Below are 5,723 nucleotides of genomic sequence, written 5' to 3'. Positions count from 1 at the left end.
TCTGAGGAAATTTTTTGCTTTCAAAACTAAGTCCAACATCCAGGCGCATATCAGACGACATTTCTGGCCGGGCGGCGCGACTTCCCGGACGCCTCCCACTCGGGACCCCGCCACCCTGGAGGATTTTTGCTTTCAAAACCTAAGTCCAAACATCCAGGCGATATTTCGCACGCATTTCGCCGGCCGGTCATGCGACTTCTCGGACGCCCCACCACCTCTCGCCACCGCCCTGAGGAAATTTTTTGCTTTCAAAACCTAAGTCCAAACATCCAGGCTTATATTTCAGACTCCATCTTTCGTCGGTTAGCGCTGACTTCCGGACGCTTTTTCCACTCGACTTCGCCAATTCTGGAGGATTTTTTTGCTTTCAAAACCTAAGTCCAAACATCCAGGCGCATATTTCAGACCATCTCGCCGAAGGGTTAAGGCGACTTCTCGGACGCTTTCCACACTGGACCCCACGCCCTGGAGGAAATTTTTTTGCTTTTCAAAACCTAAGTCCAAACATCCAGGCGCATATTTCGTGACTTCATCTCGGGCCGGTTGGGCGTGACTTCGGATCGACGCCCCACTCGGGAATTCCGCCCATCCTGGAGGATTTTTTTGCTTTCAAAACCTCCGTCCAAACATCCAGGGCGCATATTTCAGACGACATCTCGGCCGGTTATGCGACTTCTCGGACGCTTTCCCACTCGACTTCCTCGCCACCCTGGAGGAACTTTTTGCTTTCAAAACCCAAGTCCAAACATCCAGGCGCATATTTCAGACGATCTCGCCGGTTAAGTGCGACTTCTCGGACGCTTTCCCACGACTTCGCCGCCCTGGAGGAAATTTTTTGCTTTCAAAACCTAAGTCCAAACATCCAGGCGCATATTTCAGACGATCTCGCCGGGTTAAGCGCGACTTCCCGGACGCTTTCCCACTCGACTCGCCACCCTGGAGGATTTTTTTTTTTTGCTTTCAAACCTAAGTCCAAACATCCAGGCGATATTTCAGACGATCTCGGCCGGTTAAGTGCGACTCTCCGGACGCTTTCCCACTTCGCTCACCCCTGAGAGGATTTTTGCTTTCAAAACCTAAGTCCAAACATCCAGGCGCATATTTCAGACGATCTCGGGTCCAAAGTTAAGTGCGACTTCTGGACGCTTCCCACTCGACTTTCCACCCTGGAGGTATTTTTTGCTGCTTCAAAACCTAAGTCCAGACATCCAGGCGCATACCAGCAGCCGATCTCGGCCGGGTTAAGTGCTACTTTCGGACGCTTTTTCCCACTCGACCTCCACCCTGGAGGATTTTTTTAAGCTGCTCAAAACCTACGCCCAGACATCCAGGCGCCTCCAGCTTCGACAGCCGATCAAGGCCGGGGATTAAGAGCGACATCTCGGACACACACATTTACGAACCCCGTGTCTGGATTTCACTTTTTCCAAAGGGCCTGGGCTCACACATTAACCCCAACGCAGTAACACTTTAATGGGCATCGCTTTATTTCATTCTCGCCCTGATGAATGTTTTCTATAAGGCCTGCGCTCACAGACTAACCCCATCACAATAACACTTATTTGGGCATGATTTTATTTAATAAAGGCCCTGATGAATGTTTTCTATATAAGCCCTGTGCTCACAGATTAACCCCATCACATAAACACTTTTTTTGGGCATGATTTTATTTAAAAAGGCCCTGATGAATGTTTTCTATAAGGCCTGCGCTCACAGACCTAACCCCATCACAATAACACTTATGTGGGCATGATTTTATTTAATAAAGGCCCTGATGAATGATTTCTATAAGGCCTGTGCTCACAGATTAACTCCCATCACATAAACACTTATTTGGGCATGATTTTATTTAATAAAGGCCCTGGATGAATGATTTCTATAAGGCCTGTGCTCACAGATTAACCCCATCACATAAACACTTATTTGGGCATGATTTTATTTAAAAAGGCCCTGATGAATGTTTTCTATAAGGCCTGCGCTCACAGACTAACCCCATCACAATAACACTTATTTGGGCATGATTTTATTTAATAAAGGCCCTGGATGAATGTTTTCTATATAGCCCTGTGCTCACAGATTAACCCCATCACATAAACACTTTTTGGGCATGATTTTATTTAAAAAGGCCCTGATGAATGTTTTCTATAAGGCCTGCGCTCACAGACTAACCCCATCACAATAACACTTATTTGGGCATGATTTTATTTAATAAAGGCCCTGGATGAATGATTTCTATAAGGCCTGAGCTCACAGATTAACCCCATCACATAAACACTTATTTGGGCATGATTTTATTTAATAAAGGCCCTGGATGAATGTTTTCTATAAGGCCTGCGCCACAGACTAACCCCATCACAATAACACTTATGTGGGCATGATTTTATTTAATAAAGGCCCTGGAGGAATGTTTTCTATAAGGCCTGCGCCACAGACTAACCCCATCACAATAACACTTATTTGGGCATGATTTTATTCTATAAAGGCCCTGGATGAATGTTTTCTATAAGGCCTGCGCCACAGACTAACCCCATCACAATAACACTTATTTGGGCATGATTTTATTTAATAAAGGCCCTGGATGAATGTTTTCTATAAGGCCTGCGCTCACAGACTAACCCCATCACAATAACACTTATTTGGGCATGATATTATTTAATAAAGGCCCTGGATGAATGTTTTACAAAGGGCCTGCGCCACAGACTAACCCTACACAGTAACACCTTATTGGGCATGATTTTATTTAATAGAGGCCCTGGATGAATGTTTTCTATAAGGCCTGCGCTCACAGACTAACCCCATCACAATAACACTTATTTGGGCATGATTTTATTTAATAAAGGCCCTGATGAATGTTTTCTATAAGGCCTGCGCCAAAGACTAACCCCATCACAATAACATTTATTTGGGCATGATTTTATTCTATAAAGGCCCTGATGAATGTTTTCTATAAGGCCTGCGCTCACAGACTAACCCCATCACAATAACACTTAATTGGGCATGATTTTATTTAATAAAGGCCCTGATGAATGTTTTCTATAAGGCCCAAGGCCACAGACTAACCCCTAACCCTAACCCTAACCCCTAACCCTAGCCCTAACCCTAATCCTAACCCCTAACCCTAACCCTAACCCTAACCCTAGCCCTAACCCTAACCCTAACCCTAACCCTAACCCCTAACCCTAGCCCTAGCCCCTAGCCCCTAACCTCCTAACCCTAACCCTAACCCTAACCCTAACCCTAACCCTAACCCTAGCCCTAGCTCCCAGCCCTAACCCTAACCCTAACCCTAACCCTAACCCTAACCCTAACCCTAACCCTAACCCTAGCCCTAACCCTAACCCTAACCCTAACCCTAACCCTAACCCTAACCCTAACCTTATTGGGCATGATTTACTCTATAAAGGCCCTGGGTGACAGTTTTACACAGGCCTGGGGTCACAGACTAACCCCATCACAATAGCACTTATTTGGGCATGATTTTATTTAATAAAGGCCCTGGATAAATGTTTTCTTAAGGCCTGCGCCACAGACTAACCCCCCTGCACATAATAACACTCTTATGGGCATGATTGTATTTAATAAAGGCCCTGATGACAGTTTTCTTTAAGGCCTGCGCCACAGACTAACCCCATCACAATAACACATATTTGGGCATGATTTTATTTAATAAAGGCCCTGAAAAATGTTTTCTATAAGGCCTGCGCTCACAGACTAACCCGACACAGTAACGCTTTATTGGGCATGATTTTATTTAATAAAGGCCCTGGATAAATGTTTTCTTTAAGGCCTGCGCTCACAGACTAACCCCTGCTACAATAACACTCTTATGGGCATGATTGTATTTAATAAAGGCCCTGGATGACAGTTTTCTTAAGGCCTGCGCCACAGACTAACCCCATCACAATAACACATATTTGGGCATGATTTTATTTAATAAAGGCCCTGGAAAAAATGTTTTCTATAAGGCCTGCGCCACAGACTAACCCGACACAGTAACTCTTTGTTGGGCATGATTTTACTTTAATAAAGGCCCTGGAAAATGTTTTCTATAAGGCCTGCGCCACAGACTAACCCGACACAGTAACGCTTTATTGGGCATGATTGTATTTAAAAAGGCCCTGGAAAATGGTTTCTATAAGCCCTGCGCCACTGACTAACCTCGTTATAATAACGCTCTTATGGGCATGATTTATTTAATAAAGGCCCTGATGACAGTTTTCTTTAAGGCCTGCCTCACAGACTAACCCGACACAGTAACTCTTATTGGGCGTGATTTTATTTAATAAAGGCCCTGAAAAATGTTTTTCTATAAGGCCTGCGCCACAGACTAACCCGACCCATTAACTCTTTATTGGGCATGATTTTATTTAATAAAGGCCTCGATGAATGTTTTCCATAAGGCCTGCGCCACAGACTAACCCCACACAATAACACAGATTTGGGTATGATTTTATTTATTAAAGGCCCTGATGAATGTTTTCTACAAAGGCCTGCGCCACAGACTCGCCTGTTAGCAGCGACGCCAAGCAGGGCACGAATTTCAGAGTTTTTAGAGAAAAAAAAAAAAAAAAAAAATTAAAGTTGATGTAAAAGTTGCTCTGGTAAACGCCACCTCCGGGTCGCGTGAAATTTGAATCGTGTTCGAAGAGGCCTCTCGGTCGGCCTGACTCGAGCCTCGGAGGGTATGGAAGTCGGACCTTTCTCTCGGTTGACTTAGTGCAATTTTCAAACGAAAATCATCCAGGCGCATATTTCAGCCGATCTCGCCGGGTTAAGTGCGACTTCGACGCTTTCCCACTCGACCCCGCCTCCTGGAGGAAATTTTTTTTAATTCAAAACCTAAGTCCAAACATCCAGGCGCATATTTCAGCCGATCTCGCCGGGTTAAGTGCGACTTCTCGGACGCTTCCCACTCGACCCCGCCTCCTGGAGGAAATTTTTTTTCGCTCAAAACCTAAGTCCAAACATCCAGGCGCATATTTCAGCCGATCTCGGCCGGGTTAAGTGCGACTTCTCGGACGCTTTCCCACTCGACCCGCCTCCTGGAGGAAATTTTTTCGCTCAAAACCTAAGTCCAAACATCCAGGCGCATATTTCAGCCGATCTCGGCCGGGTTAAGTGCGACTTCGGACGCTTTCCCACTCGACCCGCCTCCCTGGAGGAAATTTTTTCGCTCAAAACCTAAGTCCAAACATCCAGGCGCATATTTCAGCCGATCTCAGCCGGGTTAAGTGCGACTTCTCGACGCTTTCCCACTCGACCCCGCCTCCTGGAGGAAATTTTTTTTGCTCAAAACCTAAGTCCAAACATCCAGGCGCATATTTCAGCCGATCTCAGCCGGGTTAAGTGCGACTTCGACGCTTTCCCACTCGACCTCGCCTCCCTGGAGGAAATTTTTTGCTTTCAAAACCTAAGTCCAGACATCCAGGCGCTTCATCCAGCCGATCTCGGCCGGGTTAAGTGCGACTTCTCGGACGCTTTCCCACTCGACCCTCCACCCTGGAGGATTTTTTTGCTTTCAAAACCTAAGTCCAAACATCCAGGCGCATATTTCAGCCGATCTCAGCCGGGTTATGCGACTTCGGACGCTTTCCCACTCGACTCGCCTCCTGGAGGAAATTTTTTCGCTCAAAACCTAAGTCCAAACATCCAGGCGCATATTTCAGCCGATCTCGGCCGGTTTAAGTGCGACTTCTCGACGCTTCCCACTCGACTCCGCCACC

The sequence above is a fragment of the Puntigrus tetrazona genome, unplaced genomic scaffold (assembly GCF_018831695.1).
Source record: "Puntigrus tetrazona isolate hp1 unplaced genomic scaffold, ASM1883169v1 S000000003, whole genome shotgun sequence".
Lineage (NCBI taxonomy): Eukaryota > Metazoa > Chordata > Actinopteri > Cypriniformes > Cyprinidae > Puntigrus > Puntigrus tetrazona.
The sequence above is the reverse complement of the archived record's forward strand: the minus strand, read 5'-3'. Positions refer to the sequence as shown.